Consider the following 27,802-nt stretch of genomic DNA (forward strand, 5'->3'; position numbering starts at 1 on the left):
AATGAAATGCGTCTCGGTTCATTTCAATTTTAAATAGAAGCATTTTTGCAGTATACTTCTATTAGCAAAAATGCTTGTAGTTAAAGTTAATAGTGTTTTTCAGTGGCATATGCACATATGCTGTGAGTGCCCGTGCACTACATTTCTGCTATTAGAACTAAAAAGCATTTAAAACCAAAAATGCACCCACGCACATTTAAATCTTAAAGGGACAGTGTAGTCAAAATTAAACTTTCATGATTCAGATACGGCACACAACAACTTTCCAATTTACTTTTGTCATCACATTTTCTTTGTTCTCTTGGTATTCTTTGTTGAAAGCCAAACCTAGGCAGGCTCATATGTTAATTCCTCAGTCCTTGAAGGCCACTTCTTATCTTACGGCATGTTGGCAGTTTTTCACAGCTAGAGTACGTTAGTTCATGTGTGCCATATAGATAACATTGTGCTCAAGCACGTGGAGTTAACTAGGAGTAACTGATTGGCTAAAATGCAAGTCTGTCAAGCAAGCAGAGGCTTAGAAACAAGATAATCACAGAGGTAAAAAGTATAAATGGGTAATAAAGGGATTATCTATTTTTTTAAACAATAAAAATGATGGAGTAGACTGTCTCTTTGAGGACTTACTATAATTTACTAAAGTATAATAGCACAACTATGACTGGATCTTCTAATAAAGCAGTATACTTGTTTAGTCATTAATCTGTTCATAATAATGAATATTTGCAGATGTGATAGATGTTTAGGAACTAATAGAGCTGTATGGATCGTTTGGAACTGCATCCAGATCACGTTCTGAGACGGAAGTCACCACTAGAGGTCATGTAAGAGCCAATTGTCAGGAAACAAAATATTATGTGTCTATGGACTTCATCCCATAATAGTTAAAGAAAGGTAAGTGTTAACAATATGATAGATAATAATTCTATCTATAAACTCTTTAATTACATTAAATAATAAATATAAAATGCAATGTATCTAATAAATTTGTGCAGCATGTTATTATATAATAAATCACTGCTTTGCTTAATATCTTATTGTAGTTCTTTGTCCATTTAAATGCTGCTACAATATATTTATATGAGTTTTTTATATCAAAATAAATCCTGAATGTATTCTACATTGCATAATATTAAAATAGAAAGTAGCTCTGGAAAAAAAAAATCAGCATATAACTTCAATTTTATTTAAAAAGGCACCTAGCAGTATCTGTTGGATGGGAAATTTTATAATGATGTTCATTATATCATAGGAAAATATAGATGACAGTAACAATGACAAAAACCTTAACAGTATTTCAACAATGCTTTATGACCAGTTATGATAAAACCTGTTAGCGGATTAGTTTATTATGTATGAAAAATGACAACAAAATGCGTTTAAATTGTCTAGTTGTATATTAATAAAACCTCGAAGGAAGGGAAACTATTTCCCTGTATAGAAATTAATAAAATATGTTTTGCAAAGGTGACGATAAACTCAACTGACTATCGGTACCTGCCGTCTTTCCAATCCATACAAATGCATAATCTTGTCAATTAAATATTATTGTTAGGATCTAGTAGTATACTTGAATCACCTTAAAGTGCAACTAAGGAAAATGCATGTGTGTTTTATTACTCCTACAGGATATATTAGTGGCTATTTTATTCAGATTTGTGTAGTAAAATCTGCATAAACTCAGCATATTGTTATCCCCTTGTGAGCATTTGTTTGCTTAAAGCACTACAGCAAATCTCAATTTCTGCAACTTCTGGGAAAGTCTGGAGAAGTAATAAAGTCTTAGTTTTAATCAGATACAAACTGTTATTACTAAAGGAGTCAAGACTTGAATATTATGCAAATGTTCCCAGCGAGGGGTCACCGAGCCATCACATAAGACTGAGAAAGTCAATTATTTCACATCTATGCAAAGTCTAGTGAAGATATATAGGTCCATCCTCGTCCGATTTACCTAGAAATATGAAGCAAATTAAGGCTTAATGATAGTTGTTTTTTTAGCATGTCTCCCGTTAGCAGAGCATGCAATCTATTGTGATTTAACCTCTTACCCTTCAAGTGTTAGCGTAATATAAGACTTAACCCTGATCTCTGTATGTAATAATTACAGCCTTAACATTTATGCACAAATTATTAAAGGGACAAAAAGAAGAAATCATTAAAGGGTTATGAAACACATTTTTTTTCGTTCATGATTCAGATAGCGCACGTCATTTTAAACCATTTTCTTATTTAGCTCATTTTTCAAATTTTCTTTGTTCTCTTGGAAAAAAAAATGGATGTATGCTCAGGAGCGTGCACATGTCTGGACCACAATATGGCAGCAATTTAGCAAGAATGTTATCCATTTGCAAGAGCACTAGAGGGCAGCACTATTTCCTGCCATGTAGTGCTCCAGATGCTACCTAGGTATCTCTTCAACAAAGAAAACCATGGGAACAAAGTACATTTGTAAACTTTATTTAAAATTGTGTGCTTTGTCTGAATCATAAAATATTTTATTTTGAGTTTCATATCCGTTTAAATGATCTAATATGCCTGAACTATGTATTTAATAGCCTCACAGAGAGGTTAATACATAATTAAAGCCAGTTCCTGGAGCAGAAATAAATTGCTGATTCTGAGCTGGACTTGGGTGGTAATTGGTGTTTATGCACATATGCCATCCCTGATTGGCTCAGCAGACACATTTAGCTCAGGACCAGTAGTGCACATATGCCATCCCTGATTGGCTCAGCAGCACATTTAGCTCAGGACCAGTAGTGCACATATGCCATCCCTGATTGGCTCAGCAGCACATTTAGCTCAGGACCAGTAGTGCACATATGCCATCCCTGATTGGCTCAGCAGCACATTTAGCTCAGGACCAGTAGTGCACATATGCCATCCCTGATTGGCTCAGCTGCACATTTAGCTCAGGACCAGTAGTGCACATATGCCATACCTGATTGTCTCAGCAGCCACATTTAGCTGATGGCCAGTAGTGCACATATGCCATCCCTGATTGGCTCAGTAGCACATTTAGCTTAGGGCCAGTAGTGCACATATGCCATCCCTGATTGGCTCAGTAGCACATTTAGCTGATGGCCAGTAGTGCACATATGCCATCCCTGATTGGCTCAGTAGCACATTTAGCTTAGGGCCAGTAGTGCACATATACCATCCCTGATTGGCTTAGTAGCCACATTTAGCTCAGCGCCAGTAGTGCACATATGCCATCCCTGATTGGCTCAGCAGACACATTTAGCTCATGACCAGTAGTGCACATATGCCATCCCTGATTGGCTCAGCAGACACATTTAGCTCAGGACCAGTAGTGCACATATGCCATCCCTTATTGGCTCAGCAGCAACATTTAGCTCAGGACCAGTAGTGCACATATGCCATCCCTGATTGGTTTAGCAGCCACATTTAGCTCAGGACCAGAAGTGCACATATGCCATCCCTTATTGGCTCAGCAGCAACATTTAGCTCAGGACCAGTAGTGCACATATGCCATCCCTGATTGGCTCAGCAGACACATTTAGCTCATGACCAGTAGTGCACATATGCCATCCCTGATTGGCTCAGCAGCACATTTAGCTCAGGACCAGTAGTGCACATATGCCATCCCTTATTGACTCAGCAGCAACATTTAGCTCAGGACCAGTAGTGCACATATGCCACCCCTGATTGGCTCAGCAGCACATTTAGCTCAGGACCAGTAGTGCACATATGCCATCCCTGATTGGCTCAGCAGACACATTTAGCTCAGGACCAGTAGTGCACATATGCCATCCCTGATTGGCTCAGCAGCAACATTTAGCTCAGGACCAGTAGTGCACATATGCCACCCCTGATTGGCTCAGCAGCACATTTAGCTCAGGACCAGTAGTGCACATATGCCATCCCTGATTGGCTCAGCAGACACATTTAGCTCAGGACCAGTAGTGCACATATGCCATCCCTGATTGGCTCACCAGCCACATTTAGCTCAGGACCAGTAGTGCACATATGCCACCCCTGATTGGCTCAGCAGCACATTTAGCTCAGGACCAGTAGTGCACATATGCCATCCCTGATTGGCTCAACAGCCACATTTAGCTCAGGACCAGGAGTGCACATATGCCATCCCTGATTGGCTCAGCAGCCACATTTAGCTCAGGACCAGTAGTGCACTTATGCCATCCCTGATTGGCTCAGCAGACACATTTAGCTCAGGACCAGTAGTGCACATATGCCATCACTGATTGGCTCAGCAGCACATTTAGCTCAGGACCAGTAGTGCACATATGCCATCCCTGATTGGCTAGGCAGCACATTTAGCTCAGGACCAGTAGTGCACATGTGCCATCCCTGATTGGCTCAGCAGCACATTTAGCTCAGGACCAGTAGTGCACATATGCCATCCCTGATTGGCTCAGCAGCACATTTAGCTCAGGACCAGTAGTGCACATATGCCATCCCTGATTGGCTCAGCAGCACATTTAGCTCAAGACCAGTAGTGCACATGTGCCATCCCTGATTGGCTCAGCAGCACATTTAGCTCAGGACCAGTAGTGCACATATGCCATCCCTGATTGGCTCAGCAGCACATTTAGCTCAGGACCAGTAGTGCACATATGCCATCCCTGATTGGCTCAGCAGCACATTTAGCTCAGGACCAGTAGTGCACATATGTCATCCCTGATTGGCTCAGCAGCACATTTAGCTCAGGACCAGTAGTGCACATATGCCATCCCTGATTGGCTCAGTAGTAACATTTAGCTCAGGACCAGTAGTGCATTGCTGGTGTAGAGATGGTGTTTTGTGGGGGTTAAAAGCATAATTCTGTTAAAGCATTAGTGTCTAGCACATATAATATTTTATTGTTGTCCCTTTAAAGGGATAGAAAGGTCAAAATGTAAATGTACATGGGTAAAGACTTAATTTGTGTCATACAAGCCACGGCTGACTCTCTGAGAAGGTGCAGTGTTTGAATACTGGTGCACAGCCCTCACAGCATATGTGCATATGCCACTGAAAACAGTAATAACTTTTACTAGAAAAATATTTGCTATTGGAAGTATATTGTAGAAATGATTCTATTAAAAACTCAATTCCCATGCACATTTCAACTTTCCATCCCTTTAAGTCCCTTTAAGGGAAAATTAAACTTTCTTGATGTCAATAGAACAAACTATTTCAAACAACTTTCCAATTTAGTTCTATTATCAAATTTGCTTCATTCTCTTGTTGTCTTTCGCTGTAGAGTAAATTTAGGTATATTCATATGAGCAAAAATGTGTTTTAATAATGATTTTTTTTCTTGAAATTGTATTTAACGTTTATGGGGATTTGCAAGAGCAGGATTGTGATCAACCCCAATGTTTGAAAATAGTATGACAACAATGTTTGCAACAATGTATAACATTGCTACAAACACTGATGCCATAAAAACACATGCACGCTCTTGAGCATTATAATTGTAAAGTTTGACTTATTTATTTATTCTTACTCTATCTGAATCATAAACGTTTAATTTTGACTTTTCATGTCATGAGAAATTAGCCAAAGCTGCACATTCTGTACACTGACCATGCTCTGTTTCATGAAACACAAATTAAATTATCTAGAAATACTTCTTAGGAGTAATTGTGATTTCACAGCAAATTATTTTGTGCTTATTTGGTGAGAATTTTCTTGTTTTTTATCCTTTGTTGACCTGAAAATGCTCCATCAGGACTGAGAGAGTAAAAGACACACACAACACCTACCAGCCCACAATGCAAGCCAGGAAAGCCAGAAAGTAGCCCACATTAATGTATAGATCAACTGAGCCACAAGGCCGAACAGGGTGAGATTCTGATCTACTAGTATTGACGAGAGCTTTTAAATTCTTATGACGTACTTTAGAAAATATTCACTAACTTGTGGAGAGAGATCTTTTATTTAGATCACACTGCGACATAATAATAAAAAAAAAACTATTTAAAAAGACACTTGTAATTGCAAGACATCTATGATGTGTTGATACAGAAAAATATATCAGCCAAGTCAAAATGTTTTTAGAACAAATATCTTCTTGTTGTTTTTTAGTAGCCAAATCTGTCTGGTCTGCAGCTTACAAGGCTAGCCACAGTCATTATGTCATTATTAGTCATTATGTTAGGACACAAAATATTGTTTTGCAGTTGTTATCAGTTAAAGCTAATTAGGGAAATATATGCAGCAGGATTAGCCTTAAGAAGTCTAAAGTTTGCGTTTCCAGCTCTGGGGACTAGAAAATCCACAGTTACATAAAAGTTTATGTTTGCCCTATCTAAATACCTGTTATTTATAAATATTTATCTTTGTTATTTCTTGTGTGTCATAATAAAAGCACTAAAATGTTATTGAAATTGTTAATATATATATACATATTATTAATCTATAGTCAATAAAGAATTACTATATTTTCTAAAATCAAATAATTTCAAAATACTTTATATGTATCAGGACTGCAAAAAAAAAAATCTGTATCTTTTTTTCTATTGAGGCCTCAATTACATCATAGTTCACTTTTCACAGTTAAACTGCATTTTTTTAATTTATTTTTAAAGTATTAGGAGTAAGAAAAATTATAGTTAACAAAGATATTATGTTAAAAGTAAGTTTAGTAACAGTCACATTGAATGAAAAGATGGAAGAATAAATGCAATTCAATAAATATTGCAAAAAAATAAATAAAATCTGTCTGGTGTGTGTCTGGACAAAACGCGTTGGTCTGTGAAATATGTGCATTTAAACACTCTCACAAAAGCACTGCCTTATGTATTATTTTAAAGAAAATACCTTACAGTGAGCACCTGTGTTATTAAAAGCTATGAACAGCATAGAAATCAGAGTGATCTATTTTACTAGAGAGCCCAATTATATATGAGCAAATCTAAATAGAAAACCTAGGCACCCATTGGCTTAGAAAAGCAAACACAACACACGGGAATATATACTGAATGCAATTCATTAAAATGAGAGGAAGTGCTAAAGTAAAATAGACCTATCCAATTCTCTGTTCTATTTAACAAATATTTCTAAAACTTTGTAAATCTATGCCACAGGATAACATAATAATTTGATAGATTTGTCTGACAGGGAAGCATAAAAACAGGTGGGCAATGCCAAGCTAAGACTCATTATTACCCTAGGCATCAGGTATGGCACCAGGTATGGTACCAGGTATGGCACCAGGTATGGCAAATCAGAATATTCCACAAACTATTCAACACCCCAGCCAGCAGTACCTGTACTTTATGAGTGGAGACAAGAAAACTATCAATGTGCTGCAGGCCTGCCCTTTGGGCAAGACAAGAGGGGCACCTGCCGCCCAGGGCCCTGTGCTTTTGGGGGCCCTACACTTTTAGGAGTGATGGTATGAGAAGGTGTAATGTATATCTTTTATTTAGTTTATGAAGAAGTGTTTCATTTTAGTATAAGGGAGTGTAATATATACTGTTATTCTTTATATAGGTAATACTGAATGTTGGGACAGAGGTGGGGCATACAGAGGGCAAGACAAACAGAGGGAGAGGAAGAAGAGAACTGGGCTTTGGGGACCCCCAAATTTGTCTCTTTCTCTCACTTTCTCTCACACGAGAGTCTTCAGTCATATACATGGCTAATAAAATATACATATTTTATGTTCGGTAATATTAACTGCTTAATTGGAAAAAGGAGCTCTTTGCTGTTGTTCTCCTTGTATCACCACACCCAAGAAAAGTGCAATAATTTGGTTGAAACATAATGATAGAAAAATACATTAATGTTATACACATGAATGGAGCTCTCTACTGTGTAAAATACAGTCACCCCGTGTACAAATGTATAACTTGAGTCAAATAATTGCCACCAAATTGATCACCGAAAATCACAGTGCATAGATAATGTGTGTTTAACTCACACTCTGTAACATGCTGCATTTTGAGAGTATTATAAGAAAGGCAAGTTAAAGGGCCACAAACATATATTTTTATTTTTGTTGCATCTAAAAAAAAAAAAACATTTTGAAATGTATTATATAAAGAGTTTAAAAGCTTACTTAAAGTCATCTCTGGAGCAGTAATGCACAGGTGATGATTGGTGGCTATGCACATATGCCACTCCTAATTGATTCATCTCTAGACCAGTAGTACATTGACAGTCTAAAACTGATTTTAACTATATGTCTAAACCCTTTGTGGAGAGGGATTGGTTTTCCTTCACCCTCTAAAGACAGCCCTATAATAAGATCTTATGGAAGTTAAAGTGGTGTCTAAATAAGTTGGTCGGTATAGCTATAAGCTTCTGAACATAATATATAAAAGAGAGACGATTACAAACAGGTTAACTTTGCTTAAAGTGAACAGCGCGTTGGTCCTGCGACTCAACACAAAACCAAAGTGAAATCTACATAGAAATTATCGGCCACTAACAAAGAAGCTTTGTCCATTTGTTGGTTTTACCCCAGACTCTAGCCTGGTGTTATCTGGCTCAGGAAATGCCTGCTCTAACTGACAGGTAAGAGATTAAATCTACAGCTGCAGAAACACAATCTTAGCTCTGTTAGATATTCTTTCATTCAATAGCACCACTAACACATCATTTGTTTATGTTGTAGCAACGATCTTTGACAAAGCAGACTCTCTAGCTGAGACAAATGTGGTTAAACTTATTTATCGTATTATTTCTGCAACACAGAGCAAGCTCTCAAAACAGAGAAATTAGACAAGGCACAAAGTTTAGGCTGTCTGTGGACATAAAGAATAGATGACTTCTTGTTGCGGTGTCCGGGGCTTTGGTAAAGCCGTTCCTTTTGGAAACCATCCGTCACGTGTCTTTATTTTCTAAACCGCGTGTGTAGCCTGCGTAAGTGTACATTACATTATACGTTTTAATGGCCATGACATGACAATAGGACATAATGTAATGATGAGCGTAACGGGATCTGGAAGAGGTCACTGTTTTATTGCAGTCATTAAAGGGACATAAAAGACCCTATTAAAGTAAAGGGCATTTAAAAAGATGAGATGAGTTAAAAGGGACATAAAAAAGAAATAATAAAATGCTATAATGAGTGAGAGCACTTTATTGTTCCCTTACTGCTTCTATAGAACAGTGTTTTTTATCCCTGCAAAAGGGATTACACACATAAAATCAGTTCTGGAGGAGCAATGCACCAATGGTCAAGAACTGAACATGGTCAGGGAGCCAATCAGGGACAAGAGTGTGTGTGCAACTGCCAATCACTAGCTGTGCTTAAATGAGCATGAAACACAACTTTTTTTTTTCTTTCACGATTCAGACAAAGCATGGCATTTTCCAATGTATCTAATTTGTTTCATTCTCTCTCTCTCCTTTGTTAAATAGTATACCTAGGTAGGCTCAGAGCTGCTGATTGGTGGCTGCACATATATGCCTCTTGCTATTGGCCTTCAGCTAGCTCCCACTAGTGCATTACTGCTCCTTCAACAAAGGATACCAAGATAATTGGACTAATTAGATAATAGAAATAAATTCAAAAGTTGTTTAAAATTGTATGATCTATCTGAATTGCGAAGTGAAACATTTTGCGTTTCATGTCCCTTTAACTCTGGAGCGAAACTGTTTTGCCTCTCAAGAGCTCTCTCTCTAAATATGTGTTTAACCCCTGCAAAGAGGATGTGTGAAGGCAATAGTGCAATGATATCAAGCTCCATCATGTTATAGAATTATATTATTTATATCCAATTAAACTTAAAAAAACTAAACAAATACAGATTCCTTGCAGAGCTTTCTAAAGATGAAATTCATGGAAGAACTGAGGACACTTTCCATTCAATTCAAAAGCATACACCTGTGTATCAACTCTGAACTGGGCAAACTCTGACCAAATACACATCTGGCAGAGGAAGGCACTGCATTATTGGTATCTATGCCACATTTTGAAGTAAAGGAATCTATTTCAACAGGTATTTTTATTTTAGCTTGAAATTTGCTCATTTTTTTCAAAAGCCTGTACCTTTAGCAGAAATTTGTATAGTCCTTTCATATAAATAATTTGCATCAGAGAACTATGACTATTACTTTAAACTGACATAATCTTAGGGGACATCATCAGTTGGATTATAACTGCAGCATAATGAAAATATTAAAGGGACACTGAACCCCAATTTTTTTCTTCTGTTATGTGTGATCAGTCCACGGGTCATCATTACTTCTGGGATATAACTCCTCCCCAACAGGAAATGCAAGAGGATTCACCCAGCAGAGCTGCATATAGCTCCTCCCCTCTACGTCAGTCCCAGTCATTCTCTTGCACCCAACGACTAGATAGGATGTGTGAGAGGACTATGGTGATTATACTTAGTTTTTATGACTTCAATCAAAAGTTTGTTATTTTACAATAGCACCGGAGCGTGTTATTACTTCTCTGGCAGAGTTTGAGGAAGAATCTGCCAGAGTTTTTTACTATGATTTTAACCGGAGTAGTTAAGATCATATTGCTGTTCTCGGCCATCTGAGGGAGGTAAAAGCTTCAGATCAGGGGACAGCGGGCAGATGAATCTGCATTGAGGTATGTAGCAGTTTTTATTTTCTGAATGGAATTGATGAGAAAATCCTGCCATACCGTTATAATGACATGTATGTATACACTTCAGTATTCTGGGGATGGTATTTCACCGGAACTACTCTGTTAAAAGTCACTAATCCTTTTAATAAGTATTTATCATGTTAAACGTTTTTGCTGGAATGTAGAATCGTTTACATTGCTGAGGTACTGAGTGAATAAATATTTGGGCATTATTTTCCACTTGGCAGTTGTTTGCTTTTAATTGTGACAGTTTCGTTTCTCTTCACTGCTGTGAGGGAGGGGCCGTTTTTGGCGCTCTTTGCTACGCATCAAAAAATTCCAGTCAGTTAATCTTATATTTCCTGCATGATCCGGTTCATCTCTGACAGATCTCAGGGGTCTTCAAACTTCTTTGGAGGGAGGTAGATTCTCTCAGCAAAGCTGTGAGAATTTTATATTGACTGTGAATAAAAACGTTGCTCTGTAATTTTTATGTCAAATTTAATGATTGTTATTTTACTAATGGGAACAAACCTTTGCTAAAAGTTATGTTGTTTTAAAGTTTGATGCTATAACTGTTTTTCAGTTCATTATTTCAACTGTCATTTAATCGTTTAGTACCTCTTTGAGGCACAGTACGTTTTTGCTAAAAAAGATTATAACCAAGTTGCAAGTTTATTGCTAGTGTGTTAAACATGTCTGACTCAGAGGAAGATATCTGTGTCATTTGTTCCAATGCCAAGGTGGAGCCCAATAGAAATTTATGTACTAACTGTATTGATGCTACTTTAAATAAAAGTCAATCTGTACAATGTGAACAAATTTCACCAAACAGCGAGGGGAGAGTTATGCCGACTAACTCGCCTCACGCGGCAGTACCTGCATCTCCCGCCCGGGAGGTGCGTGATATTATGGCGCCTAGTACATCTGGGCGGCCATTACAGATAACATTACAAGATATGGCTACTGTTATGACTGAAGTTTTGTCTAAATTACCAGAACTAAGAGGCAAGCATGATCACTCTGGGGTGAGAACAGAGTGCGCTGATAATATTAGGGCCATGTCTGATACTGCGTCACAGCTTGCAGAGCATGAGGACGGAGAGCTTCATTCTGTGGGTGACGGTTCTGATCCAAATAGATTGGATTCAGATATTTCAAATTTTAAATTTAAATTGGAGAACCTCCGTGTATTACTAGGGGAGGTCTTAGCAGCTCTCAATGATTGTAACACCGTTGCAATACCAGAGAAACTGTGTAGGTTGGATAAATACTTTGCGGTACCGGCGAGTACTGACGTTTTTCCTATACCTAAGAGACTAACTGAAATTGTTACTAAGGAGTGGGATAGACCCGGTGTGCCGTTCTCACCCCCTCCGATATTTAGAAAAATGTTTCCAATAGATGCCACCACACGGGACTTATGGCAAACGGTCCCTAAGGTGGAGGGAGCAGTTTCTACTTTAGCTAAGCGTACCACTATCCCGGTGGAGGATAGCTGTGCTTTTTCAGATCCAATGGATAAAAAATTAGAGGGTTACCTTAAGAAAATGTTTGTTCAACAAGGTTTTATATTGCAACCCCTTGCATGTATCGCGCCGATTACGGCTGCGGCAGCATTTTGGATTGAGTCTCTGGAAGAGAACCTTAGTTCATCTACGCTAGACGACATTACGGACAGGCTTAGAGTCCTTAAACTAGCTAATTCATTCATTTCGGAGGCCGTAGTACATTTAACCAAACTTACGGCTAAGAACTCAGGATTCGCCATACAGGCACGTAGGGCGCTGTGGCTAAAATCCTGGTCAGCTGATGTTACTTCTAAGTCCAAATTACTTAATATACCTTTCAAGGGGCAGTCCTTATTTGGGCCCGGTTTGAAAGAAATTATCGCTGACATTACAGGAGGTAAGGGCCACGCCCTACCTCAAGACAAAGCCAAAGCTAAGGCTAGACAGTCTAATTTTCGTCCCTTTCGGAATTTCAAAACAGGAGCAGCATCAACCTCCACTGCACCAAAACAGGAAGGAGCTGTTGCTCGTTACAGGCAAGGCTGGAAGCCTAACCAGTCCTGGAACAAGAGCAAGCAGGCCAGGAAACCTGCTGTTGCCCCAAAGACAGCATGAACCGAGAGCCCCCGATCCGGGACCGGATCTAGTGGGGGGCAGACTTTCTCTCTTCGCCCAGGCCTGGGCAAGAGATGTTCAGGATCCCTGGGCACTAGAGATCATATCTCAGGGATACCTTCTAGACTTCAAATTATCTCCCCCAAGAGGGAGATTTCATCTGTCAAGGTTGTCAACAAACCAGATAAAGAAAGAAGCGTTTCTACGCTGTGTACAAGATCTGTTATTAATGGGAGTGATCCATCCGGTTCCGCGGTCGGAACAAGGACAAGGGTTCTACTCAAACCTGTTTGTGGTTCCCAAAAAAGAGGGAACTTTCAGGCCAATCTTAGATTTAAAGATTCTAAACAAATTCCTAAGAGTTCCATCGTTCAAAATGGAAACTATTCGGACAATCTTACCCATGATCCAAAAGGGTCAGTACATGACCACAGTGGATTTAAAAGATGCTTACCTTCACATACCGATCCACAAAGATCATCACCGGTATCTAAGGTTTGCCTTCTTAGACAGGCACTACCAGTTTGTAGCTCTTCCATTCGGATTGGCTACGGCTCCAAGAATCTTCACAAAGGTTCTGGGTGCCCTTCTGGCGGTACTAAGACCGCGAGGGATTTCGGTAGCTCCGTACCTAGACGACATTCTAATACAAGCTTCAAGCTTTCAAACTGCCAAGGCTCATACAGAGTTAGTTCTGGCATTTCTAAGGTCGCATGGATGGAAAGTGAACGAAAAGAAGAGTTCTCTTTTTCCTCTCACAAGAGTTCCATTCTTGGGGACTCTTATAGATTCTGTAGAAATGAAGATTTACCTGACAGAAGACAGGTTAACAAAGCTTCAAAATGCATGCCGTGTCCTTCATTCCATTCAACACCCGTCAGTAGCTCAATGCATGGAGGTGATCGGCTTAATGGTAGCGGCAATGGACATAGTACCTTTCGCACGCCTACACCTCAGACCGCTGCAATTGTGCATGCTAAGTCAGTGGAATGGGGATTACTCAGATTTGTCCCCTACTCTGAATCTGAATCAAGAGACCAGAAATTCTCTTCTATGGTGGCTTTATCGGCCACACCTGTCCAGGGGGATGCCATTCAGCAGGCCAGACTGGACAATTGTAACAACAGACGCCAGTCTACTAGGTTGGGGCGCTGTCTGGAATTCTCTGAAGGCTCAGGGACTATGGAATCAGGAGGAGAGTCTCCTTCCAATAAACATTCTGGAATTGAGAGCAGTTCTCAATGCTCTTCTGGCTTGGCCCCAATTAACAACTCGGGGGTTCATCAGGTTTCAGTCGGACAACATCACGACTGTAGCTTACATCAACCATCAGGGAGGGACAAGAAGCTCCCTAGCAATGATGGAAGTATCAAGGATAATTCGCTGGGCAGAGTCTCACTCTTGCCACCTGTCAGCAATCCACATCCCGGGAGTGGAGAACTGGGAGGCGGATTTCTTGAGTCGCCAGACTTTTCATCCGGGGGAGTGGGAACTTCATCCGGAGGTCTTTGCCCAAATACTTCGACGTTGGGGCAAACCAGAGATAGATCTCATGGCGTCTCGCCAGAACGCCAAACTTCCTCGCTACGGGTCCAGATCCAGGGATCCGGGAGCGGTTCTGATAGATGCTTTGACAGCACCTTGGAACTTCGGGATGGCTTATGTGTTTCCACCCTTCCCGCTGCTTCCTCGATTGATTGCCAAAATCAAACAGGAGAGAGCATCAGTGATTCTAATAGCGCCTGCATGGCCACGCAGGACTTGGTATGCAGATCTAGTGGACATGTCATCCTGTCCGCCTTGGTCTCTACCTCTAAGACAGGACCTTCTGATACAGGGTCCATTCAAACATCAAAATCTAACTTCTCTGAAGCTGACTGCTTGGAAATTGAACGCTTGATTTTATCAAAACGTGGTTTTTCTGAGTCGGTTATTGATACCCTGATACAGGCTAGGAAGCCTGTTACCAGAAGGATTTACCATAAAATATGGCGTAAATACCTATACTGGTGCGAATCCAAAGGTTACTCCTGGAGTAAGGTTAGGATCGCTAGGATATTGTCTTTTCTACAAGAAGGTTTAGAAAAGGGTTTATCAGCTAGTTCATTAAAGGGACAGATTTCAGCTCTGTCCATCTTGTTACACAGGCGTCTGTCAGAAAATCCAGACGTCCAGGCCTTTTGTCAGGCTTTAGCTAGGATCAAGCCTGTGTTCAAAGCTGTTGCTCCGCCATGGAGTTTAAACTTAGTTCTTAACGTTTTACAGGGTGTTCCGTTTGAACCCCTTCATTCCATTGATATAAAATTGTTATCTTGGAAAGTTCTGTTTTTAATGGCTATTTCCTCGGCTCGAAGAGTCTCTGAGTTATCAGCCTTACATTGTGATTCTCCTTATCTGATTTTTCACTCAGACAAGGTAGTTCTGCGTACTAAACCTGGGTTCTTACCTAAGGTAGTCACTAACAGGAACATCAATCAAGAGATTGTTGTTCCATCCTTGTGTCCAAATCCTTCTTCAAAGAAGGAACGTCTTCTACACAATCTGGATGTAGTTCGTGCCCTCAAGTTCTACTTGCAGGCAACTAAAGATTTTCGCCAAACTTCTTCCCTGTTTGTCGTTTATTCTGGACAGAGGAGAGGTCAAAAAGCTTCTGCTACCTCTCTCTCTTTTTGGCTTCGTAGCATAATACGTTTAGCCTATGAGACTGCTGGACAGCAGCCTCCTGAAAGAATTACAGCTCACTCCACTAGAGCTGTGGCTTCCACTTGGGCCTTTAAGAATGAGGCCTCTGTTGAACAGATTTGCAAGGCTGCAACTTGGTCTTCGCTTCATACTTTTTCCAAATTTTACAAATTTGACACTTTTGCTTCTTCGGAGGCTATTTTTGGGAGAAAGGTTCTTCAGGCAGTGGTTCCTTCTGTATAATGAGCCTGCCTATCCCTCCCGTCATCCGTGTACTTTTGCTTTGGTATTGGTATCCCAGAAGTAATGATGACCCGTGGACTGATCACACATAACAGAAGAAAACATAATTTATGCTTACCTGATAAATTCCTTTCTTCTGTTGTGTGATCAGTCCACGGCCCGCCCTGTTTTAAGGCAGGAAAATATCTTTTAAATTATACTCCAGTCACCACTTCACCCTTGGTTACTCCTTTCTCGTTGATTCTTGGTCGAATGACTGGGACTGACGTAGAGGGGAGGAGCTATATGCAGCTCTGCTGGGTGAATCCTCTTGCATTTCCTGTTGGGGAGGAGTTATATCCCAGAAGTAATGATGACCCGTGGACTGATCACACAACAGAAGAAAGGAATTTATCAGGTAAGCATAAATTATGTTTTTTCATGATTCAGATAGAGCATGCAAATTTAAGCAACTTTCTAATTTACTCCTATTATCATTTTTTCTTCATTCTCTTGCTTTCTTTATTTGAAAAAGAAGGCATCTAAGCTATTTTTTTTGGTTCAGGACCATGGAAAGCACTTGTTTATTGGTGGGTGAATTTATCCACCAATCAGCAAGAACAACACAGTGGGGCCTATTTATCAAGGGTCTTGCGGACCTGATCTGACAGTGCGGATCAGGTTCGCAAGACCTTGCTGAATGCGGAGAGCTATACGCTCTCCGTATTCAGCATTGCACCAGCAGCTCACAAGAGCTGCTGGTGCAACGCCGCCCCCTGCTGACTCGCGGCCAACCGGTCGCCAGCAGGGAGGTGTCAATCAACCCAATCGTATTCGATCGGGTTGATTTCCGGTGATTCCTGTCCGCCTGCTCAGAGCAGGCGGACAGGGTTATGGAGCAGCGGTCTTTAGAGTGCTGCTTCATAAATGCTGTTTCTGGCGAGTCTGAAGACTCACCAGAAACACGGCCCACAAGCTCCGTTCGGAGCTTGATAAATGAGCCCCAGTGTGTTCACCAAAAATGGGCCGGCATCTAAACTTATATTCTTGCATTTCAAATAAAGATACCAAGAGAATGAAGAAAATTTGATAATAGGAGTAAATTAGAAAGTTGCTTAAAATTGCATGCTCTATCTGAATCACAAAAGAAAAAAAAATGGGTTCATTGTCCCTTTAATTGTACCAAGTGTTGGTGTTATTCATATTAAAAAATAAATCATATCATTAAACTTCTAAACGTTTGACAACAACTTGCTTCCATTTGTTTTGTTCATATAATGAGATTTCTCTCTGAGGGCAATATAAGAGAAATATCGAAAGCTTGTCTTTTTCTACGTAATATTAGTCCAATAAAAAAGGTATTACTGCATAATGCAATACTATAAACCAAATGATTCTTTATTATGAATCCATCTTATACAGTGTCAATGTTTCTGCCTTTGTCAAGACTCTCAAAGAACAAACAAAGTTCTATAGCATAGATGTTGTCATTAGGAGATACACTAATGGCAACGTCTATGCTATAGAACTTTGCTCTTTGAAAGTCTTGACAAAGACTTATTTAAAAGCAGAAATGTTGACACTGTATAAGATGGATTTATATTAACTAATCATTTGGTTAACTCCTGTGTGTGCCCTCCAATCAATTGACTTTTTATATGTACTTCTGGGGAAGTACCTGGGCAATCAGTCAGTAAAGATGGAAGTGACTGCATGGCCAAATTGTGATAGGCCCAGGACCATGTGAAGGTCTTTTTCTCCCTGGGTCCCTAACCTACAGCCATACAATGCAGACTTTAACTAAACATACTGAGATACAATGAAGGGTGACACAAGCACACAGCTTTTAATTTAGCTGTGTGCTTGCAAGAGATTGCCAAACTTTCTATGTGTTTTATATAGATATATATAAGAGCCTAGAATTATTGTAGAGAGAATTTGAAAATCTAGGCAAGTATCCCCACTTGATTTTCCCCAGAACTACTCTGTATACAATGTTACCACTACATCAGAGAACTATCAGTAAGATATGCAAATCAGATATACACTATCTCACACTTTTTGCTTTCAAGTACTGTGTTTAACCAAAGCAATCCCTTTTATGGGGTAGGTGCAGCAAAAACAAACCACTTCTGGACAGCTGTTGCAAGTTCATTATTGCTCATCAGCAGAAGATAGGTTTGATTTGCTGGTGGTGATGCTTATTTCCAGAGAAACAGCAATACTCATTTAAATTATGGTGGAGATAAAAGTATGAGAATAAAATCCTCCATTTCATAGTAGTAAGAATCATAGAATGATTGTATGGAACATTAGCAGATATAGGCAAGTATCCCCACTTGCTTTTCTCGAGAAGTACTCTGTATACATTGTTACCAATGCACCAGGGAACTCTGGGTAAGATATGGAAATTAGATATACAATATCTCACACTTTTTGCTTTCAAGTTCTGTGTTTAACCACATCATATATATATATATATATACAGACAAAATGTATATATACACGCACACACACACATATATATATGCATACACACATGTGTATATTACAGAAAGGCATTAAATAAAACCCAAAATTGACTACCCACTACTTAATATCATTAAAGTTTTAAATCCCAAATATATGTTTGCAAGATTCTGTTTACAAGAACTTGGATATCTGGATATTTGTTGCTGTCATTGACCTTTTAGCTATTTAGTCTCAGTACACTTTTTTGTATGCTACACCTATGGGACATACCGCAAGCAATATATATTTAATATAAAACTCGGCGCTGCATGGAATGCCTGTTTATACTACAGTGGATGTAAATGTATGCCTATATATTAAAATTGCATTTTCTACTTAAGTAGTTTTCACAGAGAAACATTTCTGCAGCTGATTAGTGATAATATATATTTTTTGTAATCTTAATGAAAACAAATACGGACTTGGATCTCAAGTAAAGAGCTGCAAATGTAATGCTTGTGCAAACACAGCTATCTAATACATTGTGTTTAGTATAAAATTAAAAAAATATGCAGTAAACTGGCTTAATCCATGGGGAATCCCTTAAACAGCATGTATAATGAGGGGAATCCGTAACAGACATAAACAAACTCAGAAAGATGGCTGGGCCCCACGTCATTATCCAAGATGTATACTCTAGATATGAGGATATGCATTGAATGTTGAACTTCAAACTTGGACTCTAGTAAATTGATTCTATCACAGCATGGGGCACAGTTAATAAACAAACTATACTGTCGGAGGATATTTGGAACTCAAAGCGGTGATCAGACTTCTTAAATATGAGCGTGTGTAACTCTGTCTTATTTTTAGCCTTAATATACTCACTCACGAGTAAAGATTTTTAACATGTCACGATTAACATAGTAGCTCTGAATACAGATTAAGTGCACATTCTCCTAATGTGCAAGTTTATTCAACAGAAATTCAACACTGCATAACATGCCCGTCAAACATCAGAACACATGCAGTTGATTTCTGCTAGTGAAATGCTGTTAAGGATTTGGGAGATGAAATTCAGCATCTTCACTCAAAATGTGCAAATAAGCGTTTTGGTGCTTTGATAAGGACCGAAAGCTCCACCAACTGCACAACAGCTAAATGTGTTGCATGTGCTATAATCTGGCTGGTAGCCTGCAGGTACAATACATATAAACACCAAACAATTACAGTCACTTAAAGGCATTGACAAATTCAGGAAATAAAAGGGCAAACAGACAGATATACAGCATTCAATCAGATGATATGTTTAACATAACTTTATAACTAAATATTAGCATTTGTATCTGCTTGACCATTTCTAAACATTTAATTGTCCGACAAATGTTCATTGTGTATATTGCTTTCTTTACATCTCTAATACATATTTGGAAGGCCAAAACCCTACTCAGATCACAAAAATAAATAAATAAAGCTAACAAAATCAAACCAGACTGCGCACAGGGAGTGGGGAAAGCAAAATGTCTCATATTTTATAGCAAAGACAGACAAATAATGCACATTTATGTAGCAATATTGTTTTATTTTCCTTGATTAAACATTGCATGACAGTTGCATTTTGAATTTAAAGGGACTTTCTAGGGTAAAAGTAAAATGCTATATTTTTAGAACATTTTATTTTTAAACAAATTCCTTTGTTTTCTGTGTTTAATCCAAACAATTAGGTTAAAGGGACACTGAACCCAAATTTTTTCTTTCGTGATTCAGATAGAGCATGCAATTTTAAGCAACTTTCTAATTTTCTCCTATTATCAATTTTTATTTGTTCTCTTGCTAGCTTTATTTGAAAAAGAAGGCATCTAAGCTTTTTTTTTTGTTAAGACTGTGGACAGCATTTTTTTTATTGGTGGATGAATTTATCCACCAATCAGCAAGAACAACCCAGGTTGTTCACCAAAAATGGGCCGGCATCTAAACTTAAATTCTTGCATTTCAAATAAAGATACCAAGAGAATGAAGTAAATTTGATAATAGGAGTAAGTTAGAAAGTTGCTTAAAATTGCATGCTCTATCTGAATCACAAATGAAAAATGTTGAGTTCAGTGTCCCTTTAACTATACAGTAAAACATATGCTTGTGAGCCAATGAGAAGCATTTCTTCATGTGGGCTACATGCTTAACCCATTTGAAGGCGTTAAACTTAAAGGGAGAGTAAATTTTAAATTGAATTTTCATGATTCAGATAGAGCACGCAGTTTTATACAACTTTCCAGTTTACTTCTATTGTCTAATTTTCTTTGTTCTCTTTGTATCATGTATTGAAAAGCATACCCAGGTAGGCTCAGGGGAAACAATGCACCACTAGGAGCTAGCTGCTGATTGGCTTATCAGATGTGTTGAGCTAGTTCCCAGTAGTGCATTGCTTCTCCTTCAACAAAGGATACCAAGAGAATGAAGTGAATGTGATAACAGACCTATAATGAAAAGTTGTTTAAAATTGTAGGCAGTATCTTAATCAGGAAAGAAACATTTGGGATTTCATGTCCCTTTAAAACAATGGGTTTTTTTTTGGGGGGGGGGGTTACAATATAATGTCCCTTTACATTCTATTAGGTAATAGTTGCCAATTATCAGCTTAGATTCCAGGGATGTGCAATAAAGCGCTGTGAGTCACAAATTCTGTATGTGTTTTATCAGCACTGCAAACTGCTTATATAGGACAAGATTATATGTGCGGCATCGCCCGCAAAAGCCGGTGACAACGGTTTTTAGTCCTGTATTGCTATCACATATATGGTGACGCATATAAATGCAGCGCGTACATTTTACCCGGCGCCCGCTATTCTTACTCCCATATGCTAACATAGAACAGCGTCGCAAGTTAGTATCACATATTTAGTGCAAGGACTTAAAAGGCGAAAATTGAGACATTTTACTCCATTTTCACCTACATAGGCAGGCGTAGAAAAGCCTTGCACTGAAAATGTGAGCACCGTAACTCCCTGAAAATAACAACTAACATCTGACGCATGCGCAATATCTATTTACCTGTCAACAGCCAACCCCACCGCAATAACTAATAAAGTATATTATCCGCCAACCCCCCCATCGCAAAACATCTAATTAACCTATTAACCCCTAATCCGCCAACCCCCCCCACAACGCTATATACCTAATAAAGTGATTAACCCCTAATCCGCCATTCACCCACATCGCAAAATACCTATTTAAATTATTAACCCCTAAACCGCCACCCCCCTCAACAAAATAAACTTAATTAACCTATTAACTCCTAATCTGCCAACCCCCCACAACGCAAATAACTAATTAAATTACTAAGCCCCCTAACCTAACACCCCCTAAATTAACCCCTATTACATTAAATTAAAAAATACTAATTTACAATTCAAATAAAAAAACTAAGATTACTTTAAAAATAAAAAATACTAAAATTAAATTAATCTAAAATTTAAAAAAAATTGAATTAGCCAATAGGATTTGAGTAGCTCTCATCCTATTGGCTGATTTGAATTTTTTGGCCAATAGGAATGCAAGTTACGCCATATTTAAACGCGTACCTTGCATTCAATAGTCAGTGTACGGCAGTGATCATACAAAGAGGATCCTTCACGCTCCATGGCTCAGCGATCGCAGGTCCTGGGCCATGGTCAACTCCGCTCCAGTGGCTTGGTCCTGGATGAAGAAAGAAGAGGTCCCCGCTTGGAAGAAGATGTCAGCCGCTTGAAAGAAGACTTCACCGCCTGCAAGAAGACCACCACCGGACTTCAGGAACTGTGAGTATCTATTTGGGGATTAAATTTAGCCTTATTTTTTATTTTTTGTATTGTTTATATTTTTTAGATCAGGGATTTCATGGGCACTTGTAAAAGAGCTGAATGACCTTTTAAGGGCAGTAAAAGAGCTGAATGCTCTTTTAAGGACAATGCCCATACAAATGCCCCTTTATGGGCAATGGGTAGATTAGGATTTTTAGTGTTAGGTATTTTTATTTTGGGGGGTTTGGTGGATGGGAGGTTTTAGTGTTAGGGGGGACTTAGTATTTATTTAATATAAAAGAGCTGTTTAATTTAGGGCAATGCCCTACAAAAGGCCCTTTTAAGGCCTATTGGTAGTTTAGTTTATATTAGATTAGGGGGTATTTTTATTTTGCGGGGGCTTTTTTATTTTCATAGGGATTAGGTTTCATTTTTTTATTTTTGATAATTTTGTTTATTATTTTCTGTTATGCTAGACGTTTTTATTTTTTGTAATTTTAGATTAATTTAAATTTAGTTTTTTTATTTTTAAAGTAATGTTAGTTTTTTTTATTTTAATTGTAATTTAGTATAGTAATTGGGGTTAATTTAGGGGGTGTTCAGTTAGGGGGCTTAGTTATTTAATTAGTTATTTGCATTGTGGGGGGTTGGCGGTTTAGGGTTTTATAGGTTAATTAGGTTTAATGCGTTGTGGGGGGTTGGCGGTTTATGGGTTAATAGTGTTGATAGGTACTTTGCGTTGTGGGGGTTGGTGGATTAGGGGTTAATAGTTTTATTAGGTAGATTGCGATGTGGGTGAATGGTGCATTAGGGGTTAATAGTTTTATTAGGTACTTTGCGATGTGGGGGTTGGTGGATTAGGGGTTAATAGTGTAATTAGGTAGTTGGCGTTGTGGGTGAATTAGGCAGATTAGATTATTAGGTTAATACATTTATTATTAGTTCCGATATGCGGGTGATGGCGGATACAGTCGTTTTACGTGTAAGCTTTCTTTTTGGGAGGTCGGTTAGACTTTTACGGGAGATTTGACATTGTTATTTTCTTAGGCACCAGCAGTTTCTAAAGTGCCGTAAGTCACTGGCGACTCCAGAAATTTGTATTTACGCACATTTCTGGACATCGCTAGTTTATCCGACTTTATGAACTGCCTGGGGGGTTTATTGGATTCCCCCGATGTGCAAGGTGAATTTACGGGCGACGCGGATTTCAGAAGCCTGCGCCGTATATGTAATCTTGCCAATAGACTAACGTAAAGAAAAATGTATATATTTTTGGCATTTTTGCTGGCATTTTATCCATAAAGGTTGTGAGAAAATGATTTTGAAATAATGTAACAAGATGAACCTAAACTGAGAGTATAAAATTGAATCAGGAAATCGAATCAGGAATGTACAGTAAGAGAACTTGCACTGGAAATATAACAAAAGGAATTGTTTGGACTAATTTGGGAGATAATTTAGTGGATATTTTTGTCTTCCTGCGTTTTCCAGCTAGATTAAGCCGTTGTCTTCACAATTGCCTCCCAGCAGCTGTGACTTGTGAACACAACAGACCCTGCTCTGTTGTACATTGAAAGCCTAGATTGTTATGCATAACTTTATTGCAGGCACATGAGTGTGTTAAGACTTTAAAACACGCTCAAATGTCATGTGCACACCCAGTGACGGGCATAATAATTATGAAAAACAAGAATTCAATGTCTATGAAACAGTGTCAGACAGAATGGCTATTCATTGTGTTCCTTTGGGAATGCTTGGGCTTTCTAGCCAGAAAACAAAAAAAGCCCTTTTTTCTTGCCGTAGGCTGAATGCTTAGCTATGCCATCGGAGCCCTAAGAAAACACCGGCCCCCTCTCTAACTACTGGCTGGCCCGCACACAGTAAAATGTATTAATATCCTCTATTTTTCCAACAGCCCCCTCTCAGTAGGCTGCGGCTAATGTAAAGTCAATGCAGAGACAAAACAGTTTGCCTTACATTAGCACATAAAAAAGAAACAACACGCACACGACTGCCATGTAGACTGACTTCTCTAACTGCTATTTTGTTTTGTTCCAACGGATGGCAGATTTTGTCCTGCAAATTATGTTATTTTAACCAGCACTTGGATTTTCCTGACTCTTAATGCCAGAGCCTGGACTGTAAAATATTTACTACCTTACGCTCAATTAAAATGTAGTTACAGTTAATATTGGGATTAATATATATATTGTACTCAACATGGGCTGCATTGCTGTAATAATCGCATTGGTTAGTTTATGAAGCAAGTTTACAATAAAAATAAAGATTTATTTTTTTTTAAATCTGGAAATTTATTTTTATTATTATTATCATTCTTTAGTTATAAAGCGCCAACATATTGCGCAGCGCTGTAACATTAAGTATACAGTTATGAAGAACAATAATGAGAAGAAATGTATCTACATCATAGTATAAGTTATAGAGTTCAATAATCATTAGACATTTATATAAATCATAGTATACAGTTATGGAGTAAAATAATCAGAAGACATTTATATAAATCATAGTATACAGTTATGGAGTAAAATAATCAGAAGACATTTATATAAATCATAGTATACAGTTATGGAGAACAATAAACAAAGGCATTTACATAAATCATAAGTATACAGTTATGAGAACAAAATTTGTCAATATTTAAATAGCTAAATAAACTTAAAAATCTAATCTTTTCTTTGAATGCATCATTCTATCTAGCATTTATTTAGTGTTTAATGTCCCTTTAAGGAACACAACGTTTTTGAGACTAGAGGAAAGTCTGGCTGAGTGAGACAAGGGGGCCTATTTGTGAGCTGCTGGTGCAATGCTGAATACGGAGAGCGTATTGCTCTCCGCATTCAGCGATGTCTTGCGGACCTGATCCGCTCTGTCGGATCAGGTCCCCAAGACATTTCTTAAAGGGACATGCCACCCACATTTTTTCTTTTATGATTTAGAAAGAGTATGCAATTTTAAACATATTTCTAATTTACTTATATTATCTAATTTGTTTTATTCTCTTGATATTCTTTGATGAAAAGCATATCTAGATATGCTCACTAGCTGCTGATTGGTTGCTGCACATAGAAGCATCGTGTGATTGGCTCACCATGTGCATTGCTTTTTCTTCAACTGAGGATATTTAAAAAATTAAGCAAAATAAATAATGGAAGTAAATTGTAATGTTGTTTAAATTTCTATTCTCTATCTGAATCATGAAAGAAAATTTTTGGGTTTAGTGGCCCTTTAAATTGGCCTCAATGAGTTCCATTTGATAGGTGCAGTCATAGAGAAATGTTACAGAACTGTACCTAGGTGCCAATCTTGCAATCAGATGATCAGAGTGGTCCAGGATTGGCATCTAGACATCAAATTTGTGCTTCTGTGATGATTTTGGAATTTAAAAAATGGACCACTTTTTTTTCTTTCATGTAATTAACAAGAGTCCATGAGCTAGTGACGTATGGGATATACATTCCTACCAGGAGGGGCAAAGTTTCCCAAACCTTAAAATGCCTATAAATACACCCCTCACCACACCCACAAATCAGTTTTACAAACTTTGCCTCCAAGGGAGGTGGTGAAGTAAGTTTGTGCTAGATTCTACGTTGATATGCGCTCCGCAGCAAGTTGGAGCCCGGTTTTCCTCTCAGCGTGCAGTGAATGTCAGAGGGATGTGAGGAGAGTATTGCCTATTGAATGCAGTGATCTCCTTCTACGGGGTCTATTTCATAAGGTTCTCTGTTATCGGTCGTAGAGATTCATCTCTTACCTCCCTTTTCAGATCGACGATATACTCTTATATTTACCATTTCCTCTACTGATTCTCGTTTCAGTACTGGTTTGGCTTTCTACAAACATGTAGATGAGTGTCCTGGGGTAAGTAAGTCTTATTTTCTGTGACACTCTAAGCTATGGTTGGGCACTTTATTTATAAAGTTCTAAATATATGTATTCAAACATTTATTTGCCTTGACTCAGAATGTTCAACTTTCCTTATTTCCAGACAGTCAGTTTCATATTTGGGATTATGCTTTAAATTATCATATTTTGTCTTACCTCAAAAATTTGACTTTTTTCCCTGTGGGCTGTTAGGCTCGCGGGGGCTGAAAATGCTTCATTTTATTGCGTCATTTTTGGCGCGGATTTTTTTGGCGCAAAAATTCATTTCCGTTTCCGGCGTCATACGTGTCGCCGGAAGTTGCGTCATTTTTTGACGTTATTTTGCACCAAAAATGTCGGCGTTCCGGATGTGGCGTCATTTTTGGCGCCAAAAGCATTTAGGCGCCAAATAATGTGGGCGTCTTATTTGGCGCCAAAAAATATGGGCGTCGCTTTTGTCTCCACATTATTTCAGTCTCATTTTCATTTGCTTCTGGTTGCTAGAAGCTTGATGTTTGGCATTTTTTTCCCATTCCTGAAACTGTCTTATAAGGAATTTGATTTATTTTGCTTTATATGTTGTTTTTTCTCTTACATATTGCAAGATGTCTCACGTTGCATCTGAGCCAGAAGATACTACAGGAAAACCACTGCCTGCTGGATCTACCAAAGCTAAGTGTATCTGCTGTAAACTTTTGGTAGCTATTTCTCCAGCTGTTGTTTGTATTAATTGTCATGACAAACTTGTTAAAGCAGATAATATTTCCTTTAGTGATGTACCATTGCCTGTTGCAGTTCCCTCAACATCTAAGGTGCAGAATGTTCCTGATAACATAAGAGATTTTGTTTCTGAATCCATAAAGAAGGCTTTGTCTGTTATTTCTCCTTCTAGTAAACGTAAAAAGTCTTTTAAATCTTCTCTCTCTACAGATGAATTTTTAAATGAACACCATCATTCTGATTCTTTGGACTCTTCTAGTTCAGAGGATTCTGTCTCAGAGATTGATGCTGATAAATCTTCATATTTATTTAAGATGGAATTTATTCGCTCTTTACTTAAAGAAGTACTAATTGCTTTAGAAATAGAGGATTCTAGTCCTCTTGATACTAATTCTATACGTTTGGATAAGGTTTTTAAAGCTCCTGCGGTTATTCCAGAAGTCTTTCCTGTTCCTAATGCTATTTCTGCAGTAATTGCTAAGGAATGGGATAAATTGGGTAATTCATTTACTCCTTCTAAACGTTTTAAGCAATTATATCCTGTTCCGCCTGACAGGTTAGAATTTTGGGACAAAATCCCTAAAGTTGATGGGGCTATTTCTACCCTTGCTAAACGTACTACCATTCCTACGTCAGATGGTACCTCGTTTAAGGATCCTTTAGATAGAAAAATTGAATCTTTTCTAAGAAAAGCTTATCTATGTTCAGGTAATCTTCTTAGACCTGCTATATCATTGGCTGATGTTGCTGCAGCTTCAACTTTTTGGTTGGAAACTCTAGCGCAACAAGTAACAAATCGTGATTCTCATGATATTATTATTCTTCTCCAGCATGCTAATAATTTCATCTGTGATGCCATTTTTGATATTATTAGAGTTGATGTTAGATTTATGTCTCTGGCTATCTTAGCCAGAAGAGCTTTATGGCTTAAGACTTGGAATGCTGATATGGCTTCTAAATCAACTCTACTTTCCATTTCTTTCCAGGGAAACAAATTATTTGGTTCTCAGTTGGATTCTATTATTTCAACTGTTACTGGTGGGAAAGGAACTTTTTTACCACAGGATAAAAAATCTAAAGGTAAAAACAGGGCTAACAATCGTTTTCGTTCCTTTCGTTTCAACAAAGAACAAAAGCCTGATCCTTCGTCCTCAGGAGCAGTTTCAGTTTGGAAACCATCTCCAGTCTGGAATAAATCCAAGCCTGCTAGAAAGGCAAAGCCTGCTTCTAAGTTCACATGAAGGTACGGCCCTCATTCCAGTTCAGCTGGTAGGGGGCAGGTTACGTTTTTTCAAAGAAATTTGGATCAAATCTGTTCACAATCTTTGGATTCAGAACATTGTTTCAGAAGGGTACAGAATTGGTTTCAAGATGAGACCTCCTGCAAAGAGATTTTTTCTTTCCCATGTCCCAGTAAA

At 38.4% G+C, this 27,802-nt stretch overlaps 1 protein-coding gene across 1 annotated transcript in view; it reads right to left on the reverse strand.

The window, feature by feature from the left end:
- Positions 1–27,802, reverse strand: part of SOX6 (SRY-box transcription factor 6) — a 786,620-nt gene that overhangs the window by 186,215 nt on the left and 572,603 nt on the right. The gene's annotated exons all lie outside the window — the stretch shown is intronic.

Source organism: Bombina bombina, chromosome 7 (assembly GCF_027579735.1).
Source record: "Bombina bombina isolate aBomBom1 chromosome 7, aBomBom1.pri, whole genome shotgun sequence".
In the NCBI taxonomy this organism is placed as follows: Eukaryota; Metazoa; Chordata; class Amphibia; order Anura; family Bombinatoridae; genus Bombina; species Bombina bombina.